This window comes from Rhinolophus sinicus, linkage group LG15, assembly GCF_036562045.2.
Source record: "Rhinolophus sinicus isolate RSC01 linkage group LG15, ASM3656204v1, whole genome shotgun sequence".
Lineage (NCBI taxonomy): Eukaryota > Metazoa > Chordata > Mammalia > Chiroptera > Rhinolophidae > Rhinolophus > Rhinolophus sinicus.
The window spans coordinates 6,527,683-6,550,630 of NC_133764.1; the positions used below are offsets into that span (position 1 = coordinate 6,527,683).

The 22,948-nt window shown below is 41.7% G+C and overlaps 2 long non-coding RNA genes across 2 annotated transcripts; one reads left to right on the forward strand and one right to left on the reverse strand.

Annotated features, from left to right (window-relative positions):
* Nucleotides 1–33: 33 nt before the first annotated feature.
* Nucleotides 34–16,469, forward strand: LOC141568862 (uncharacterized). The gene is made up of 4 exons (XR_012492095.1): nt 34–349; nt 440–617; nt 1,349–1,624; nt 14,414–16,469. It is a non-coding gene; the product is annotated as an uncharacterized LOC141568862 (long non-coding RNA).
* LOC141568863 (uncharacterized) lies at nt 9,230–22,362 on the reverse strand. Its single transcript, XR_012492096.1, has 3 exons — nt 22,147–22,362; nt 21,913–21,979; nt 9,230–13,185 (listed from the first exon to the last, which is right to left on the reverse strand). It is a non-coding gene; the product is annotated as an uncharacterized LOC141568863 (long non-coding RNA).
* Between the last annotated feature and the right edge of the window lie 586 nt (nt 22,363–22,948).

Genomic DNA, 22,948 nt, shown 5'->3' on the forward strand with positions numbered 1-22,948 from the left:
TGGAGCAGCTGGAGGCGTCTCCGGAGCCGGGTCTTAACTCTTTGCAGAGGGCTGAGCGGACGCCGAGGCGCAGCGGTGGGAGGCAGGGCCTGGGTCACGCACCGGCGAGGGGCAGAGCTAAGGGGCCGGAAGGACAGAAAGGAGGGCTGCAAAGCCCCTGAGCTTGCAAGTTGTGCAGGCGCTGCGGGCATGCGAGTCTCCCCGGGGCTGGGGCTGGGCCTGGGCGGTGGGAACCGCCCGGGCTTCTCCGCCTCCTGGCTACAGCCTGGGAGGCGGGCGCGGCGGGAATCTCATACCCGGGAAGGGACGCGCGCGCCTTGAGAAACCAGATAAGCTGGACCACTTGCAGGTAAACATAGCTTCTAACAGACCAGAGTCCCCACATTCTCTCCCTGTTTGAGGGGCTCAGGACACAGGCACAGACTGTATATATCTCTAGGTTCCAATATCAGACTCGGATACACGTCTACGGAGAAAATAAAAAGCCTTTCATTTTTCTGGAATGTGCGCTTTCTGGACAAGCATGACTCAGTGTGTCTGCAGATCCGGCTGGGACACAATGCTCTCCCTTCGGGGCAAGACACAGGAGTTGAACGACCTTCTGGGCTCTCAGTAAGGTGGGACTCGAGGAGGGAGGGGAGGGGGTCTCTACAGCAGGGTGATGACAGAGCTGGGGTTGGGCTTAGCGTGGAAAGGCTCCAAGGCTTTTCCTGTGAGTGAATCCTTCTTAGGGAAAAATCCATTCCAAATTGAACACTTGAGTTATTGTGCACCCAGGAGTTATAGGCTCATCAATAAATAAAATGAAGACCCTGCTCTCAAGAAGCTGCTTAATAGTTGGTGGCACAGAAAATAAAAACCGAAGTATATATGTACATATATATATATACTTGGTTGGGTTGAATTTATCTGCAATCTTACACGCACATGGGCTTCCAGATATCATCTATTACGCAAATGCCTGCTTACGTCTCAGGAGACCCTAAACCCTTCAAAGATCAGTTGGTGACAGGTGAGGACCCGAGGGGACAACTTCTAATGCCCTGAGTTTGGGCCTCTGTCTGAATTCTCTGATTCTCGAGTTCACAATTTGGATCTGCCCATCCATTTACAGCAGTAAGGTCTTCTGTGATGGACCACGTAATTCCTGATGTGTCAGAAAGGAGGCAGAGCAAGCCCACCCAGGCTCCCTTTGGGAACAGTGGCCTAGTCATGGAGCCTGTGTACAGCCCGATGAGATGTCACGAGCACCCCAGTGATTATGTAACATTCCCATATAGAGTATATTACTTTCTTCGTCCTGCCGTAAACAATTGGCCTAAAACAGCACACATTTATTCTTCTGCAGTTCTGGAAGTCAGAAGTCTGAAATGGGTCTCACTGGACTACAACCAAGGTGTTGGCATGCTGCATTCCCTTCTGGAGGATCTAAGAAGAGTGTTGTTTCCTTGGCCTTTCCAGCTTCTAGAGGCCCTCCTCGTTCACGGGCTCGTGGCCCTTTCCTCCATCTTCAAAGCCAGCAGCGGGGTGTCAGGTTCTTATCATGTGGTATGGCTCTGACCTCTCCCTTTCTGCAGGAACCTTGTGATGACATTGGGTCCACCTGGATAAACCCTGGTGCAAGGTCAGCTGATTATCAACTCTAATCCCATCTGTTACCTTATTCACCTCTGCCATGTCATGTAGCATAGTCACAGATTCCTGGGATTAAAACATGAACATGGAAAGAGGGGGCTCTATTCTGCCTGTGGCACAACATGACCCTTCTTTCCACCAGCATGTTCTAGTCTTCAGTTGAGGTCCAGGCTCCTGGTCTTCAATGAAAACAGGTCAGGTGGAGGGAGGTTTGGAAATGGGGATACACGGGAGCCTGGAACCAACCTGGCAAGATTGCCGATGCCTGGGGCAGGGAGATACTCTTTGGAGAAGAGATTGGTGGGATAGGGAACATTGCTAAATTATCTGAGTAGAGAAAAAACTATTCTGAGTAACATTTAAAACAAAGGAAAGCCAAACAGATTTTTGTTCTGAGGGTTGCAGAGCTGAGAAGGCAACTTGGCGGAGAATAATTTTTTTCAGTGAAAGTTCTGATAAAAACAGCTGAAGCCAGCATTGAATGGAAGGGTCTGCATGACCTAGATGAGTTGGACAGGAGTAAATTGTTTTTCCTCTGCAGGCGAGGGGTGGGGTGGGGTGGGGAGAGAGAGAGAGAGAGAGAGAGAGACTTCTTTTCTGAGTCCATTTGGTAAATGCTGGTAACCATAGCCCTCTTCAGTTTTCCCATCACGCTGTGGAGTTGCTGTGGAGTTGATAAATCCCCTCTGGGATTTATACCCCCTATGGCATGGAATATCTCCGGATATAAATATGCTCCTATAGAAGCTCATCCTTCCCCCTCTCCATGTGAGCATTATTTTTGTGAAAAAAAGCTTGGCGTGGAATTAGATGAGGGTGTCTCCAAGGGGAACAGCATAGCCTGCTGTGCTTTGGGAGCAGCAGACAGTCGCAGCAACAGCATGCCACCAGCTTCTGTCCTACAGTTTGATCACCCGGGCAGCACTTCTCTGCCTTGCTGCTCTGTGACCTGCTCTCCTGAGGCCTGCAGTGAGCCTGGGATGTGAGGTAGAGGAGACAGGGGAGCTTCTAGCACCAGGAGGAGCTTCACTTGAATCTAAGCTGCCTCTGTGACCAGGAATGAGTTAAAGTCCTGTGAGACCCTCAGCATTTTCACGTAAAATGGAGTTAGAAATGCTTCCCAGAAGAATTGGAGAGTTTAAATGAGACAATACATTTGGAGGGCCCAGAACAATTCTTGCTGGCATGCATTAGGCTCCTTCATTGACCCTCCGCTTACCTCCAACCATTCTTGCTGATTCCAAGCAATCCTGAAACCTCCCCTTTGTTAAGGCTTGCCTTTCTTTTGCCCTCAGTTATCTCTGGCTGTGTAACAAATTACCAGCTTAACACAGCACACACATTTCTTATCACACAGTTTCCTGCGCCTGACTTAGCTGGTCCTTTGCTCAGGAGCTCACAAGGCTACACTCAAGGTGTTGGTTGGGACTGTGGGCTCCTCCGAGGTCCAGCATCCTCTTCCAACCCCACTGGTTGTTGGTAGAATTCAGGTCCTTGCAGCTCTAGAACCCATCATGCCTTGCTTCTTCAAGGCCTGCAGGAGAATCTCTCTCTGGGAATTCTTTTTTAAAGGGCTCATTGGCTTAGTCAGACTCACCCAGGGTAGGCTCCCTTTTAATTAACTCAAAAGCATACTAATTTCCTAATTAGTATGATAATTAGGAATGAGACCTGCAAAATCTCTTTAATTCATTCATATAACACAACTGAATCATGACAGTGTCACCTGTCACATTCGCCAGCCCTTCCTGTGCTGAAGGATTATATAAGGATTATATACAACTCATTGAGGTTCACTGTAGAATCCTGCCTTCCACAGCTGTGGTCCTTGGCCTTCAGCCAACTGAGAGTGATTGTCTGTAGGCGTGAGTCCCTAGCACAGCTCAGGGTAGCGAGCTTGAACTCTGACCCCTTATGAACCTCCTTATGGGTCAGCATGAGATCAGCTAATGGTCACAGAGCAGGGGGTGGTGAGCAGAGAGACAGCTCATGGGTGTGGCCTCAGGACCTCCAGTTCTCCCCTTCTTAGCACAAGCCTTTTGCCTTACTCAAGGTCATTACTGTCTTCTTGGGGTTTGTCATCTTCTTGTCCTAAGTGTCTGTTCCTGGTATCACCTCTTGTCTGTTTTCTTGTTTTTCTTACACATGTCTGATGAGCACCTTCAGGGGAGCATTTGTTCCTCTTTCATCCATTCATTGAAAATGTACGTAGAGATCTTTGCAAGTCACTTTGGCAAGTGCCCTGGTGGACATACACTATAAAGGCAGATTTGCAAACTCAAGCAATAGGACCAGGAATAAGAGAGAATGTGTTGGGGAGGGAGTATGATCCAAACTGAGAGCACATGGGTTGTCCACGCAGGCCAGCCGTGACTAGCTCTAGTTGACTATAGCCATTTGGGAGGGGCTACAGACACTTGTTGCCATTCCTTCCAGTTGTTCAAACAAACTTGAAATCCAGGATATAATGTTCAATGTATCACTTTTTAAAAGGTGAGCAACTCTCTGTCATTTAAAAATAAGTTTAAAAGTACAGTATGAGTCAACCAGAGGCAGATCCAGTTTGTAGAACCTGAGCTCTATACAATTTGGGGGTCCTTTAAAAAACGAGTGCAAATTTAGAAATGTGACAGTGTAAGTGTGACTATTGACTTAGATTGATAAATGCAATTGCAACTAACTAGAGCATGGAAGATTCGTTTCCTTTCTCATAAGATCCTTCAGTCAACTGACCAGAAATGGTCATGCAGAAATGTTTGCTAATTGACTGCTGGCTTCCTCTTCCCACCTGGAAATTGCTAGAATTCCCAACACCCAGAGTGCTGGTGCAAGCAGGAGAGCGGGCCCTGACGCTTAAGCTTCATTAACTTTATGGTAAATCTACCTCTGGGGCGAATAAACCATGTCTACAAGCTGAGTGAGAGTCAAACAGCACTACTTTGCGGCCTCTACTATGAAATCTGAGCTCTGACCTCCAAGAGGTTTCCTCTAGACTCCAGGAGGGAGGGAGAAGTACGTACTACCAAGTTACCTGTGTAAGGAATGACCTATTTAAGGAATGCAGCCTCAGCCTATCCATTTGTTTCAATTCCAGAAATACTTATTAAACACAGACTGTGTTCTGACACTATAGGGTTTATAAAGATTAAAAAAGACATGATCCTGGACCTCTGGGGGCTCAGAATATAGTGGCAGGGCCTCCACAAACTCCCAGCAAACCAGAAATCTAATGTCATCCTTACACTAGTAATGCAATGAAATCTCAGATGGAACTCGTGTGAGCCACCCTATTAATACAACCTGGTTTTTTTTTTTCTTTTCATGAAAGTGAATATAAAAGGACTTTTGCCTAATTTAAACAAAAACTTAAGTTAAACAAATGTAAAGAAAGTAGTTTCAGTTGACAGTATCTGTCACAGCTCCTTCTTCCCCCACCTGACAGCAATACTTCTCATCTTTTCCCTCTCTCTTTGTATGAAAAGGGAATACAATGTGATAATTCTGGTTGAAAGCCATCGGTCTGGGCCATGTTTGCTAGAGAGCAGGATCACTGTGTAAGAAATCACGCATCTATGTATTGCCTCTTCAGCTTCTTTCTGTGTGCTTGCTGCAGTTACCGAGTGGGGTGGAACAGAGATCAGGAACAAAAACTGCTCATTCTGGCAATGTTTGAATCCATCACACCAGTTGTCCCAGAGACATCCCAGTTATACTTCCAAACCCAACTTAGACTTTACCTTATTCAGAAAAACCTTCCTTGACAGCCCCAGGCAGGGTTCACCATACCCTCCTTGCTTTCCTACTTTCCTATCTTGTATATATTTCTGTCATTGCATTTATCCAGGAGTATCATCAATGACATTTTGACATGAAAATCCTTCCTCTAGTTTGTATAGGCTACTGGGGAACAGACATAATTGTTTTCACGTATGTATGTCCATAACCCATTACCTATTTTTCCTTTTGATTCTATTTTGCTTATTTTCTCTATTATTCATCACATAACAAACTGCCCTTTGACAGAATTTAGGTTTGAATTACTGTATATCAAACAGTACTTCTTGTTTTTGATCTGCTCTCCTACAAATAGATTATAAACTTCTTGAGGACTTTGGCTGCATCTTACATTCTTTATGTCTACCAAGACATCTTACACGGTGGCTTCCAAAGACTCTTGCAATGGAGGTTTTTGGAGGAAGCATGAGGTGTAGGGACTGGTTTGTTCTGATTCACTCCATTCAGAGCTGATACTACATTATATGCTTTCCTGAGGTGATGAAGAAACCACTTCTGGTTCATAAAGTGTGAGCTGATCTGGGAGTTAGCTTTCTCTTCCAAACTTTTTTTTTTTTTTGCAACTGGTCACATTCTGTTTCCTAACTCCTCCCTTTGCTCAGCACGCCTGCCCTCTCCCCCGCGCCCCAGAAAGCAGAATGGAGGCCCATAAATCCCTGACCTGCTTCAGGTGACCTTACAAATCATACATGACTTGTCTCATTAACCTGGGACGCCTATTATGGCCAAGGAATTGGTGAAGCACTACCCCAGCGGGCGGCGTGCAAAGGCGGGGGAGGGACCCTGGGACTACTGAGGGGACCACGATTGCTCAAGAGCTTTCCAAACCTCATCTTCACCTCACCCCACGTTTCCAGGCTCTGAGTCAGAGGGGAGAGCTTTTAGTTCTAGGGAACACTGGGAAGAGTATTTCTCTCCCTCTGAAAACAACATGGCCCACTCAGGGAACTAGAGCAGATTAACTAAAACTGACATCTGACTATTAAAATTAGTACATTCCAAGTGAGAATGTCTGAAAAGGGAGAATTCCAAGTGCTATTAAAACCAGCTATGATAACAGTAAAGAAAATTCATGGTGGAAGGCTTGTTAACCGACAGTACTCTCAGCTGATCTCTGGAACCCACTGTTCAGTAAGAGGAGACTTGAAAACATCACTCAGTTTAGCACTTGGCCAAGGGCTGTTCAGATCCACGGAATGCTTCTGCAGCAAAACTCCTTTTTACGAATATGATTTGAATGGATATGCCAGTTTTGTAGACACTGACTCAGCACCGCTTGGACTTAAACCTACGTGATGTTCAGGCAGGGGTTGCAACCCTTAGTATGCTTCTTCTTATAAGATTTATTTTTATTGAGACTTTATTCTTTTTTAGAGCAATTATAGGTTCACAGCAAAGTTGAGAGGAGGCGCAGAGATTTCCTGTATACCCCTGCCTCACACATGCATCGTTTCCCCATTATCAACATGCCACCGGAGTGAGACATTTGTTATAGTTGATGAGCCACACTGACACATTGTCACGCAGAGTGCATAGTTTATATCAGGGCTCACTCTTGGTGTTGCACATGCAGTGAGTTTGGACAAATGGATAATGACGTGCACCCATCATTATAGTACCATGCAGAGTAGTGTTACTGCCCTGAGAAATCCTCTGTGCTCACTTATTCATCTCCTCCATGAGATTGTCTTGTTTTGCAATCGCTCTATGTTCCTTCTTCTTTTTCCCAGTGGCATATGTACTGTTGACTCTTTAAGCCTTGTTGTGCGTGATTCCCTTTGTGATCTCACAGCAATCCTGGAGGTGTTGGAAACACTTTTTGAAAGTGGAAGAAACTGATGTAGGAGAGAGGAGCCCTGATTCACTGGAAGTTGTCCCTCCAGGTAGAAGCAAGAACAGGTCTTGGGACTCAAGGCTTCTGTGTGACTGTTCTTTTCACGAGCTCGTGAAGCCTTTCCTTTGACAGGCGAGTCAGAAGCCTGCTTGAGTTTCCCTCTCTGGGTATACACGTGTCCAGCCTTTGACAGGTGTTTTTTTTTTTTAAATTCCCCTGGGTGGTCAGTATTCATGTCAGGGAAAATTTAAACATCTCTGCGTTGCTTCCTGGCTCATGCCGTATTTTCTTACAGTACATTGCCAATTTCTGTTTTTCTTCAGGAAAATTCTTTATTACGAACTGACCTTGGTACTGACCCATTCCATAAAAAAAATAAAATAAAACCACAAAAACCAGGATTTTGTTACATGATCATTTAAAGCTAAAGAATGGTAACTATGTGTCTAAATCTTTCATGAAATGAAACTGGGGTAACATCCACTGTGTTTGACAGAAAATTTATTAAAAATGACCCAAGGCGAATCCTAGAAGATCCAATAAAATTTACATGTCTGCAGATGGGTTGAGTTTGGAAAGGTTACTGAAACATGGGGCTGTTGGTGGTATAATTCAGCCTCTTGTGTACAGGAGCAGTAGTAGCAGGATGGCTTGTTCAGGCAAAGGATATGTGTTCTGGAGCCAGAATATAATTCCTTGGCTGCACTTTTATTACCTGTGTGACCTTGGGCAAGTTACTTAACCACTCTGTTCTTTGTGCCTCTGTTTCTTCAACCGTGAGATGAGGACATCTAGTTCATAAAGTTCTAGAGAGGATTCAATGGGTAAATAAATACATAGAAAGTGCTAAGATCAGAGCCTGCCACGTGGGATGTTCCCATCAAAGGAGCGACATGATGGTGACTCATGGTGGTGGTGATGGCAACGGTCGTGATCATACATATCTACCAACCAACCCGTTTACAGGCAAAGCTCACGTGCAGCGAAGCACCTTATATATTTTCAAGTGCTCTCCAGATGCTACATATTAAAGTCTCTGAAAGGAGAGCCTTTAGGAAATGACTATTTTCTGTGATGGATATAGCCAGAGCAATTCCAAAGCAGTGAAAAAGTCAACGTCCTTTAACCAGCCTCCGTGTACATCAGACGAGGCTGTCCTTGCATGAAATCCGGGCCTTGTGTCTGGGCCAGTACTGCAGATGGGGTAGTGGGGGAAGCAATTGCCAAGGATGCTGCAGTTAGACCCCAGGTTTGGATTATTTAGCATCTGAGTTTTTCTAAGGATTCCACTGGAAATATAAATATGGAATGATTCATGCTTAAGTTAATCATAATAATGCAAACAATGATATTTGGCTTTGAGGCATTTAGACTTGGCAAGTTCTGTTTTTGTCCTATTTGAAAAGAGAAAACCCTGCAAACTAATATCTACTTAGGTAGAACTTTGTGAAGGTAACATTAATAATTTTAAAGGTTTTGTGTCCTCTTTTGTTTTTTGAATTTTTTGTTTGTTTTTGCTGTGTTGGGTTTGCTGATTGGCACTTTTTTTGTTTAGTTTCAAATAATGCTGATTGGCAGTTTTGAAGACAGAGAACAGGGCCAAGTGTCCTATACCTTCCAGAGAATAGACACATCTACCATCAAAAAATGTCCTGAATCTAGGCTGCAACATGCCTATTAATGTGCATGTATTTGTAGATATTAATACATACCTGTATGCAACATTAGCTGATACTAAGTGAATGCTTACTCTATGCTAGGGATCTAAATGGTTTTATTATCTCATTTAATACCTACAATAGAAAGTAGGTACAATTTTACTTCCACCTTATGGATAGAAAACTGAGGTTCAGAAAAAGTGCCATCCTTAGAGCCGACTCTACCCCAGAGACCACAGCTTAGGGACCCCCTGTGCTTTGGAGTGCCTCCCTTGACATTTCTGAAGTCTTCTTGTGGTAGCTGGGAACTGTGGAGGCCAGCAGGGCCATCTGGGCTGTGCTCTGAGCCTAAGTCAGGTAGAGTGGGACCCACGCCCTGGTCTCTGGTTCTCCCCTTTGCGTTGTTCTCTAACCCTGCAATCTGTGTTGGGGTTGACTGGATGACCAAACGAGCTTTAGAACTGGAGCCTAATGGATTGTTCTGGAGCTTCATGACCAGCGCTGGTGAGCTGGTAACTTCCTCTGACTGGTGTGTTGTAAGACTGCCAGAATGGGGTTGACATGCTGATTTTGAGTTACTCAAACCATTTATATAGATACCGTAGGAACCCTGCAAAAAGTAGTTTCCCAGAGCCCCTGCTCTAAGCAGCTCTGCTTAGCGAGGTGACGCAATGATATTAAGGTCATCAGCTGGTAAATGACAGGGCTGTTACCTGACCTCACGTATATGTGAAGTACTCCCATATTTGTTCTTTATTTTTAAAGATATTAGGAGCTGTAATCCTTATATATACATTTTGTGAAAATAATCAGTTCCTTCAACAATATTTATTAAGTCTTTTATGTGCAGAATGATCAAACAACACTTCCACAATTTTCTTTGGTTTGACCACCATGCTAACATTACCTTAGGTATGAATTTAATAGTCTACCCAGGTTTATTTATGGGCTATTGGAACTTCCCAGTTGTGAAGTGATGGTTTGGATTTCATATTCTGACACCAGCCTTTAAGCCCCTCATCAATGGTGTAGCCTGATCCTTGAAGAGACATTGATGGATTTTTAGAAATAGCCTTACAACTCTTTAGTTGGAAGTGATACCACATCTGGGAACACAGCAAAAGCATTTCTGATGCCTGACAAAAGTATAACCAAAGGGAGAGACAGAAAGAGAGAGAGAGAGAGAGAGAGAGAGAGAGAGAGAGAGAGAGAGAGAATAACAATCTACAAACATTCATGACTGTGGAATTTAAAAATTACTGACGTTATTTGTTTATTAAAGATTATAACTCACTTCAACATCACAAAGAATGAAACCCTTTAACCAGATAACAAGCACAGCATGTCCTTTATGATAATGCCAACAATAAAACTAGAAGATTTTACTATTTGTTATTTATCGGGTTGACTGGACAAATCATTTTTCTACATGCCAGGCTTGAAAAATTCTTTATTTGCTCTCTCCTTCTTATAAATAAAAACAGCATAGAGCTGATACATTTATCTTAATGCACTTTGCACTGTAAAAGCCACATTAGTTGGCATTGTGCAGAGGTTCCTGAGTTTGCAGCATTGACATTCTTTACCATGACGTTTGAAGAAGGGATTTTTTAGCTCATGGCAATGATATAACTTGTTTGTTAATTTTTGTTTATCCAATGTATATTCTAAGTCCACTTATTTTTCTTTATCTTCAGCCACTGTGCTAGACCACATCCACGTACCTTTCTCACTTAGTTGGTGTGATAACCTCCTAATATTCTCCCAACTTTCACTCGTGCCCCTCTAAAGTTCATTCTCTGCACAGAAGCCAGATTGATCTTTTAACATAAATTAGTTTAAAGTACTCCCTTGCTTAAAACTCTCAAGTGACTGCCCAATACCCTCAGAATTAAACCAAACATCTTATCATGGCTAATCTGTATACCTTCTGATGGTTCCTTTTTTCTCCTTCTTCCTCTATCCTAACCTTCACTTCAGGGGTGTGTGTGGGGGGTGGTGGGGAGGTTGACCAATACGGCAAGCATGAATAGGCTCCTTTGTCCTCTGCTTTTGGGTGTGTTCAGCCAATGGGGAGCAGTGGCACAGATTAGAGGGAGCTGGGAGGGTGAGGTCAGGGCATTTGTTTCCCAGGGTCCCCCGATCCCAGGCTGCATGTACTGTGGAGGCCGCAGCTCTCACCAGGCTGTCTGCCCCATTCAGCTCCCTCCCTGTCGGTCCTGGTGACCATGTCCGCCTCTTGCTTCACCATTAGGACAAGTCAAGGTGTCCTGCTATTCCTAGCCCTGGGAATATTGCTCTGTGCTTTGTGGTTTCCCTACCCCACCCACATCTATGTAAATACTATTCCTTTTATTAAATTTTCCATGTGCCCAATTTTCATGTGCCAGTTGCTCCTTGCTGGGCTGGAAGCCCCCCAAGTCTGGCACCTGCCTAACCCATCGCTCATATCCCTCTCTGCTGGCTTACCGTTCTGCAGTCATGCTGGCCTCCTCTCCTTTCTGCACATGCCCCACACTCGGCTCATTCACTGCCCGCTCTGCCTGGGATATCCTTCCTCAGATCCCTGCACAGCTGGACTTCATTCACATTGGTACCAGCTGCGCAGAACGGTCTCCTCTGACATTCGTACGTTAAGTAGTCCGCTCCTCCCATACGCTGTCTATCAATTTATCTGCTGCGTTTTCTTTAAGTTCCTTATCATTAACTGAATTTATCTTATTTAGGTATCGTTTTCTTTGTGTGTTTTTTTTGTCTCCATGACTGGAATGTTTCTTCTGTTCCCCTCTGTAACCCAAGTGCCTAGAACTGTGCCTTAAACATAGTAGGTGCTCAGTAAGTAGTTGCTAAGTGTTTGTCAAATGAATCCACTTGGACCATCTTATTTTATAGAAGAGGAAGCTGAGATCTGTGGAGATGGACTTTGTCCAGGTCCTCACATGGGGACTGGAACCAGGGTTTCTGGGACCCAGGGCTGACTTGTCCAGTTTTCAAGTTCTTGTCTCATTCATATTCTTTTTTTTTTATTTTTATTTCTCAATAGAAAGTGTCCTCTCTTGTTTACTTTCTATTTACTGAATATGTATTTTATTTCCAAGATAGTAAACAATTTCTTCAAAAGCATGGATTTTTTTAAGCTTTCCTTCAATCTTTTTATTCCCACTTTCTCTTCCATTCACATATCTTATCTCCCATGTCTTCTTATAGCTATGAACCACTAGCTAAGGGTTAATGTTTAGATAATGACTAGGGGGAAAACCATGCTAGTCTTGGAGAACAATTAGGAAAATGAAAACCTGGGAGATCTTTGAGGAAGTCAGGGCATCTGTACTACAAATAGTAGTAATAATTGTTACCACTACTTAATTGATGAGTACGCATTCTGGACCAAACATAGTATGAGGCACTTTACATGTTATCCATGTGAATTCTTATATATTCCTCATGACAATCCTGTGATCTATAGATCCTCCTCTTATTTTAGAGAAAGGAGCTGAACTTCAAGGAGGTTAGGAGACTTCATAAGTCTCCTGGGAAGGTGGCGTAGATTCTGACACAGGTCTCATTCATCCTAAACCTAGTGCACTACCTTCTTCAAATCCAATGAAGTGAGTCAGGCAGGATCTGCAGGTTATTCAGTTTCCCAAGTGAGGAGTGAGACAGATGTAAGACCCTGATCATGAGTTCAGCCAGATCTTGGAAAGTTGGATATAGGTGGAGGAATGAAATTCAAGGAATTGAGAGCACAAAGGAGTCTGTTTAAGCTAAGGGGTAGCCATTAGATGTTGAGCACCAAAGAGACCAGGGTCAAGGCTCATCATAAAAAATGGTGCTCTCTGACCCTTTGATGTTCTGGCAGCTTCCCTGTGCCTTTAAGAGTATTCTTTGGAAATGACATGGAAAAAAACACCTGATATTGAAGGAGGGTCTTTCTCTATGACTCAGTGATAAGAGGAGATACTGGCTGGACCCTCTATAGGGCAGAGATAAGTTGCGCCTGAAACATGGTGACTAGCTATTAGGCCTAATAAAACAGCAATACAGGACAGAGTTAGGAAGAAACATTCAGAGGTTCAGAGTATCTGGCGAAAAAGGAGCAGGTCAAGCTGAGGGCTTGGTGTCCTTTGATTGCCAAATAGGAGACTTCAGGCCATCAAGTGTGAGCTCCTACTTGCAGCACAAGGTTCAGGATTAAATATATTCCTTTGGTGGCAGCCACCTGCAAATGCCCACTGTCTGTCCCAGAAGAGTTTCTCTCCATTTCTGAAAAGGAATGAATGGCCAGAAAGAATGGTTAGGCTGGTCCCTAGGCCAAAGGCAGGTAGAGGCGGCATCCAGCCATGAAATATTAATCTCCATGCTTCACGCATCCTGAAGATATTTCTCAATTTATTACCATGCAGGGGCTGTTGTGCAATTGACACTAACAAGAAATACTTCTGCACTTTACCAAGTCTACATTTGAGCCGCCCAATGTTTTCATCATAATATTTATTTCTGGGTAAATAGGCTAAATTCTCCAATTTTGATACAAAACAGAAAGATCAGAGAATGAAAATAAATAGATGACATGGCTGTTTAAAGCTCATGTAAAATGTTTTCTAGCAGCATAAATATTTGATTGTAAAACTTTCAATATGTTGTGTCTATTAACTAGTAATGTACAATATTTAAATTATTCAGCCAGCCAAAGTGGGCCAGGGTCATGGCGGAGAACAGAGTAAAGACCCAGCCTGGCGAGGTGCCAACTTACAGTCATAACACAACCCTGAGGCTGGCCCCAGATACTATCCATTCCATCTGGGGCTCTTTGGTCAGGACCAAGCCACAGACGAGAGCAGAGGGTTAAATGGAATACTGAGGGACACTAACAATTTCCCGATCACTTTCCATTATTAACTTGGTTTGCACAGAAGCTATTATGTATCATTTACATTTGGACCTTTAGATGTTCAATTCAGTCAGTTGTCTTTGGTATGATTCTTTGATTTTTGTGTTTGGAGGTGGGGGAATGGAGTGATGTTTCTGAAATACCATCCAGGACTTACGTTGAATTACTTCAAAATTCCATCTGCCCTACTGATGTCACTGACTCTCTATATGCATAATCTGTAAAGACCATTGATTGGACTTATAGTCAAAAGAACTGAATTTGGAAGACTTTCCTAGCCATTTGAATGTGGGCAGTTCTCTGAATCTCCCTGGGCCTCAGTTTCATCATCTGTAAAATGGGATCAATGTGTTTCCTGGCTATAATACTGGGTGGTTGTGAAGATCAAAATACAAACAAGCTAGAACAGTTAAAGGTATAAAAGTCCTATAAAAGACTGTCTTAATTGAAGGGAGCATTGCATTCACTTCAGAGTGTACCCCTCTTTGCACATGCTCTAACATCTAACACTGAGTCTGGCACATTGTAAATCTCTATACAAGCTTGTTGATTGAATGAATGAGCACCGTTGGCAGACTAAGTGTTCCTCTCCTCATTCAGTTCTCCAACGAGTCAAAGAGGATGAACTTCCAAGAGTGAGGAGCCCCAGCTGATCAAGACCATAATGGGCCCTTGAGTTCTCGAGGGATGCATCCTGAAATCTCAGGAATCCTCAGCTTCCTGAATAATGTTGAAGAGGAGGAGGGCAAAGCTGCACGGAGAACCTGACATCCTGGGTGGCAGACTGCACTCACTCCTGGCTTGGTGACTTGCTTCTGCCTGTCAGCCTCCCAAGTGACGGAATTCTCAGGAAAAAAGGCAAATTTCTAGATATCACAGACTCTGGGGTGCCTTATAAATGTTAAAATCCGGAAATCTTAAATCAACAAATGACAAAGATCTGTGGAGTTGTTATTTTAAATAATTGAGAAAAAAGTAATTTCATAAAGCATTGTGAATGGTGCATCAATCCTAATCCTCTGTGTTCATTTGCTTCACCCAGAGAATAAGTGAGACAGCTCTCAGTCATATCTGCATAACAGGATGGCTTCATCTCACACTTTTTGAACCCTTTCCCTCTGTTTTATGCAGTAAGTAGTGTAAAGGCGTGCATATTGAGAGGCTGGTATCTAACTAGTTTTAACAGATTGTATATTCTCGTGTCTGAATTTAGAACTGACTTGATTACACTATGTATACCTTTGTTTCATTTGTTACCTCACTCACTAAATATTTAGAGTGCCTGCTATGTGCAAAACAGGAGAAATGCTACCTACTATGAGAGGTAAAGTACGAGACTTTATGCCTTTAAAGACCTTCCCATCCTCTCAGTGGGGCTATGGGAGGGGATGAAAGGCATGTGTGCAAGAGTATAAACTTGAATGTAGGTGCCTTGTTGGTATTGTGTGTTGATATTATCTGTACAGTGCTGAGCATATGGCAGGTGATAAGGAAATATTTATTGAATGAATGTGTGAAACATTTACTATATTTTATTGATCCTAAGATACATATTTTCCCATCTTTTACTATCATCCAAAAAGCAATGTCCCTTAAAAATCAGTGGAATGTCACACATAATTGGCAGGTCTTTTTTTTATTCTTAGTACATTAAATAATGCTTTATCTTATAAACAACACTCTTAACTTTGATGCTATATGGTAAATAATAATACAAAGGAAGATTTATTTAATTATTAGAATACAGCACCTAATTAGTTGGACATCAGAAAGGAAACCTGGTTTGTGGACCATGCCAGAGTACATTTAAAGAGAAAAAAGGAAGATATTGTTGGGACTGGGTGTGGGAGCGGGAAGGTCAACAGGAAAATAGGTGGAAGGAAGTTTCAGGTGTGAATAAAGACACAGAGACAGAAGTGATTACAACATATTTCAGGGCTATTGAAAAGGTAGATATTCCTGGAATGAAAAGTTCATACTGAATGTCGTACAGCATAGGCCTGTAAATGAAGGTAGGATCGTGGCAGATTTTAGAGGGCTTGAATAACAAGATGGAAAGTTTGGATTTCAACTTTTATGTAAATTTTGAGCCAAAGAGTGACATACTAAAAATAGTGGTCTAAGAGGATTAATTTGTACAGGGTGGATTGAAGTATGTAAAACTGGAGACAGGGAAAACAGTTAGGGGATTATCTTTGTAATCTAGCAGAAACATAATCAGAGACTGTACTAGGATTGCAGAAATGAGAATGGAGAGTAAAGGTGAGATATGAGAGAAATTTTAATGAATTAGTCAATGAAGTCTCTTACGTTTTACATAACCATCATTTATTTAACTCTTTCTAGGTGCCAGGCAGCATTGTGCTAAGTCTACTTTTAAGCATCATCTCATTTTGCATTCAAAAACACTTGTTATTTTTTCCATTATTTTCTTATCACTTATTATTTCCTCCGTTTTATAGTTGAGGAAACAGTAACAGGTACTTATGTCATTAAACACTTCTTGCCTTGAATTCTTCTTTGTTTAATGTTAGAATTACTATCCCTGTACTTTTGTTTGCTTCTGCAAGTGGTGTCTTTGTACATCATTTTAATTTTTTAAGTCGTTTTGTTTTAGGTATTTAGCTAATAAAAAAAAACACATCTGGATTTTCAATCTGATTCAATTCCAGAGTCTTTGAATGGGAGCGATATAACCCATTAACATTTATTGTGGTAAATTATTTGGTTAGCGTTACTTCTCTCATCTTGTTTTGTTTTCTGCATTTCTATGCTTCCATCATAGTTCTTAATTTTCTCTTTCTATTTTTCTTTCCTACAGTGATTTTCAAATTCCATACCTTATTCTTAGTCTTTTATTATTATCACTTTTAAAAAAGTTGAACATATATTTTTCTATTAATGCCGTGATCTTTCATTTACATGTTCCCTCTGGTAGGAACAATATTCCCTTTCTCATCACCTAGACATTCTCTAGAACTTAGTTAACTGACACTTCTTCTGGGAATTCTTCTCTGATTCTTTCAAACTAGAGTGTAATTTAACTACTGCTACTCTCTTCCTTCTAGTTTTTGTTGCAATTATTAAGAATATTAAATCCAGAAGATTTAATAATCAGACAAATAATTTATTTTTTATTATTCAGTATGCTTAGCAAGACTTATTCTTATTTGTATTCAGTTTCAAAATCATTTTAACCAAAAATATGAAACCAGTCAAAATGTTCTTATTTTGTTCTTAAACTAGTCACTGTTCTTATTCCTCACCACCATTTATTTGTACTTTGCCTTCTTCAATCCTGTATTATCTTTTTCAATTTTATTTACTTACTTGTTTTGTGAAATCATTTCTCAGGTTTATTTTGCAAGAATAGGTATATTGGTGCAGTTTTAAATTCTACATGTTGAAGAAAATTTTTGTTTGGCAGAATATTTTCTCACATAAAACCTTTAGACTTGACTTCTCATTTTTATTGTGGCAAAGGGAAGTTTGATGTAGAATTGACTTTTTTTCTTTTGTAGATAATTTTTCAAAATACCTGAATGATTATGGGATTTTTGCCCCTAATACTTGAATTTAACAAAATGCAAACAGAATACATCTTGATGTGTGTCTCAGTTCATTCATTCGATGTAATACATGGTGAAAGACTCATGACTTTTTTTAGTTTAGAACTTATTTTACTTTAATAATATTATTATTGATCCTCTCAATACTCTGATCTCTCTTTCAGGAATTCTTGTTCCACAGAAATACTAGACCTTCTTGATCATTCCCCCCATGTTTCTCATCCTTTTAAAACTTCATCATTTTTATCTTTTATACTCCAAGTTATGGAGAAAATTCTTGAACTTGTATTATAATTAAATTATTCAGCTTTATACAGAATCCAATTTCTATGTACTGCACTTATTATGTTTTAAAACTTATCTGTCATTTTATAAGTCACTACGAAATATTTTCAGGTGTCAGATTACTTCCTTTTTAGGACCAACTTCATAAATATAAAATCCTCCTGAAGAACATAAAAAATACAGATTAGAGATTATGTTGCCCATAATTATTTCAATAATTATTATTGAAATGGGGATGGGGTCATCTTTTATTTTATCAGATCAGTTCCCTTTTTGGAGATTGTTGAATATTTTCATACATCTACTACTTTTCCCCCAGTAGTGTCCTTACAGATGATTAGTCCAGTAATGCAAGTTGAGGTGGGTTTTATCGAGGATTTTGTGTGTTAGTACTAAAATATTTCAAGTCCAGGTAAAGGAAATAGGGAAATGTTTAGATTTTTAGGTCTTTAGTTTGCCCTGTTAGAGATCCAGTAGCTTGTAGGGAATAAGGAGGAACTTCAAACCAGATAACTATGACAAGAAGGAATGTGGCTAGGAAAACACAGCATCAGTACACCTTTCCATGATTTGCAGGCATGCTGGAGCCAGCTCAGACTGGCTCGAGGAGTTTGATTGTTTGAATCTCTTCCCAACTCCGTGTTCAGTGACACCACAGTGCAAACCTGAAGTAGATGTTGGTGGAGATAATTACACTATAGAAAGTGACAAATAGTATAAATCATGGCTTCCTCCCTCCTTGACAGATGGTTGTTAAACATTTACCAGTATACAACTGCTCTTAGGAAACATCTTTAGTTTTTTCATTTTTCTGGCCTCAATGTCTAAGTCTGCCTAGAGAAATTTCATGCTAAATATGAAATTTGATTTTGGTGGTTTTACACATATCCCCCTAGTATGGGCTGAATTGCATCCTCCCAAAATGCTTACGTTGGAGCCGTAACCCTCAGTACTTTAGAATGTGTTTGTCTTTGGAGATAGGGTTTTTAAAGAGGTGATTAAATTAAAATGAGGCCATTATAGTGGCCTAAATTCAATCTGCCTGGAATCCATATAAAATCCATTGGGACACACAGAGAGACATTAGGGACGTGTACACACAGAGGGAAAACCATGTGAGGATACAGGGAGAAGATAGCCATCTACAAGCCAAGGAGAAAGGCTTCAGAAGAAACCAACCCTGCCAAACACCTTGATCTTGGACTTCTAGCCCCCAGAATTGTGAGAAAATACATTTCTGTTGTTTTAGCCACCTATTCTGTGGTAGTTTGTTTTGGCAGCCTGAACAAGTACACTGTCTCTGGTGATCCCACACCATCTCATATTCCACTTTTCTCCTTTTTCCACTAGAATCTCAGTCAGAACTTTTTCTAATCCCTTAGAGAATAGCCTAGAATGCTGGAGTGGAAGCTGTTTCCTACTTGTCAGCCTCCATGTTTGGTTGGTCGTGTTAAAGATTCCAGTGCCAAGGGCCAGGCCAGTCCTCCTGTACAGCGCAAAACTGCTGACTTCTCCCTTCCCACTGTCTGTCTACGCTTGGCCCTAGCGTTTTTATCTATGTTGAGAGTCAGGCAAGGAAGTGGATGAAAAGGGGGAAGCATCACATTTAAGTGAGAGTGCAAATCAAAGATGAAGAGTAATGAGTTCAAAGGTGATGAAGGACAGAATTATGTTGACATAAGAAACAGAAATTTTTCTATGGGGCCTGAAAGGAACTTCCTTCTTCCAAAATACACTATCTGAGGACTATGAAATGGTGGATTTAGGGTTACTCACAGATGAAATTCTGAAAGTTGCATCTTTAGTTCCAAAGACATGTCCCATTGACCCAGCTTCTCATCCTATTCCCACTTCATTACATCAAACTTATGTCACTAAGCCCAAAATGTCATTGGCTAATGCTACTTCAATGTCTTATAAAGAATAATTCAGGCCTCTTAATTATATTTAGGAAGAGGGCAAGAAATTGATTTTTAAATGATTGATGAATGAGGATTAGGTAAAAACATTTGCACTAAAAGACTCTCTAATATGGCTAAATAAATACTTGTCCCACCAGCTTATTCTTGGTTCAGTTTTTGATCACGGAGATTTTCTGAAGTCACCTGCTATTTGAGATGAGAAGGCATCATGATTCATAATACTGGACTTCTTCAAATACATGCATAGTAGCATAATATATAGAAAATTCATTCCTGCAACAAATGTATACCAAAGAAACCCTATTGTCTGCTAGGCACTGAGGACACACAGATAAATGAGACAGAGCTTCTGTCCTCAAGCAGTTACAAGGCATAGAAACAATCCCTTCCAATACACCAGTTTGTAATAGCAGCTACCATTTTATGCTTTTTATGCTTAGAGGAGACGTTTAACTTTCCTGAGTCTCAATTTTCTTATCTATAAAATGGGATCACTGAAGCCTGTCTATTATTCCTGAGTTATTCCTGAGCATCATCTAAGATCAAGTGGGAGTTAAGGACCATGTTAACAGTAAACTACTTCTCAGGCCTGATCTTCAAGACAGAAACATGGGTAACCCTTGGTTTGGCTCTTCCAGCCACAAGGGTCCCCCTGTTTGGCTGGATGGTTTTGGACAACCGTGGTCTACTGGCGCCTGTGCACTCAGAAGAGAATGGTGTATGGTCGCTTCACTTCCTGCTTCTCCCCCTCCCCATGTCCCTGCCCAGCTGTGCCACAACTTCTGCCATCTTCAACTAACTGGGGGACAGAAGAACATAGGTTTTGAGTCTGAGAGGCAGGGAAGATAGATCTTGTTTTTCTTTGCATGGCAATTTATTAATTTATTTTCCATCTATGGCAGATATTTGGAGAAAGAAAAGAGTCCCACCAGTAAATATCAAGTCAATACATTTAACAGTATGTCACTGAACAGAAGCCAGATTCACCCATGAGGACTAGTTCAGGAAGGTCCCTTCACCTTCAACAAGACACTCATTTGCCTTAATGAAATCTTTTCTATAGGCCAGGTGCTTCTGTGAGTTCCCACAGTAACTGCATTTTCCAGTTAAGGAAGAGCCAAGAGAGGTTAAGTAATGTGCTCCAAATCATATGGGTCTGCCTGACTCCAAGCTCCAGCTTCATCCTCTCTCTCAAACTGCCTCACCCCTGTTTCCAAGCTCCTCATTAGTGTTCAGAAGTAGGGGACTCCTGGAAGGCCAGTGTTAGGCCGTAAAACACAGCATTGCCCACCCATCATTTTCTGTCTCTCATATTTTGGGTCTATACTTTGAATCATATGTAAACATCTCTTTACCTCAATTCTGGCCATTCCTGACTTTGAAACAGTCCAATATTAGGATCAGAGAAGAGGGCTAATATTGAAAAGAGAGGACGTTAAGGGTTCTAGATTTTGAATCCCAGTTCTCTATGAATTTGCCTGTGACCTTGGCTAAGACACTCACAACCAGGTCACAGTTTCCTAAGAACCGTGTCTGTGAAGTGAGGATGGCTGGGTTGGGTTTCATGTTCAAGGGTGGTGGAGGCTCCGCTGGAGCCCAGGTTTCCTACTTCCGCCCAGTGTCCTCTCGCTGACAGCTCTGTGGTGTGTTGTGCACAGTCCTTCTGTTGGTGGGCAGGAGGGAGGTTGGCTGGGCACACTTCTTAGTTCCCTTTTGCTAGTTAGTTGGCAAATCCTCAGAGAATAAAAACGCCTTTTCGTGTAACTCGAATCAAAACACACTTTGAAAGGGGTGTCTGTTGCCAAAAATTTATATTTATCCCAAGAAAAATTAGAAACTATTTTTGGATTATCTGCACATGACTCGCCTGCCTTACTGCAGATAAACAGGAATGACTTGCATGCAAACCCCTGTGCTGCTCAGAACATGTCACCCCCCCCACACACACAATTCTGCCCTTGGAAATGGAGGTGCTGTTCTGCTGCTGCTCCCAGGCAGCTTCAAGCTGTGATAAAATTAAGGGTATGGGGCGCATGAAGATCTAGGTCTGAAATCTGGCCTCCCTTACTTCCTAGCTCTGTAGCTTTGGGCAAGTTATTTAACCTTTCTGGGCCTCAGTTTGCTCACATATAAAATGGGGATAAGTAACACCTAATTTCGAGGTGGTTGTGGGATTAAATGGAATAAAGCCTTGTCATATGACTGGCACTTAATAATTGCTCTGTCGTTTTCTTCTCAGATCTGTTTTTGGCTCTGAAAGAAAAGGTGTTAATCTCCATTTAAGGAAGATAGCTGAGAAGATAGGCAAAACACACATATTTACCTTAATCCTCATGTGTTGTGGCCAGGATGCTCTAACTCCAGAGATGGAAGCAGCGAGGGACAGGCTCCTGCAGAACAGGAGACAAGCTGAAAATGGCCTCAGAGACCAGGCATGTCCCATACATGTAGAGAGCAGACAGGAAGCAAGGCGAAATGCAGCTCAGTGGGGAATGCATATACTAGCCATAGGCATTCAGATTTTAAAATCTCAAAACACCATGCTAGCCCAGCAAACCTGTGGGTTGGCTGAATGTGGCTTCAGTTTGTCACTCCTACTCCAGGGAACCATGTTTTTCATTCCTTCAAAAGCTGTTTCACAAAAATCACGTCCCCTGGAAACCTTTTCCTTTCTTTTTCTTCCCTTTCTCTTTCTTTTTTCTTTTCTTTTCTTTCTTTCTTTCTTTCTTTCTTTCTTTCTTTCTTTCTTTCTTTCTTTCTTTCTTTCTTTCTTTCTTTCTTTCTTTTCTCTCTCTCTCTCTCTCTCTCTCTCTCTCTCTCTCTCTCTCTCTCTCTCTCTCTCTTTCTCTCTTTATTGCTTCTGGCCTTTTCTAGAATAGCAATTCATTTCCAAGCACCTATTTTGCACAAAACATTGTGGAAGAGACAAAAATGAAAAAAATATATACAAGACTGGATGCAGCCAGACAAATTTAAAGCAAAGCATCTAGAAATGAGAACAGCACTTCAAGCTATGGAAACAGTGAGTTGTTTCTGGCTGGGTTGGGGGGAGGTGGCTGGTGCAGGAGAGAGGAATGCTTAATGGTGTAGGTGTCACATGAGCTCTGATGGGTTTTGACAAGTGGCATGCGGGGAGATGGTTCATACCAACCACTGTACGTCTGTGGTTATGGGTTTTGCTTGTCTCGCATGTGTATGTTTATTCTCTTTCCTTTTGGAGTGTTGGAAGCTCCTTATAGGTGAGGACTGGATCCTCTATTTAGTTTTCCTGGTTTCCTTGACATTCCCTAACATCTATCTTAGTTTTTTGCTATTTAAGAATCTTGTTCTGGTCATTGAGAAAATGAAATGCCAGATTC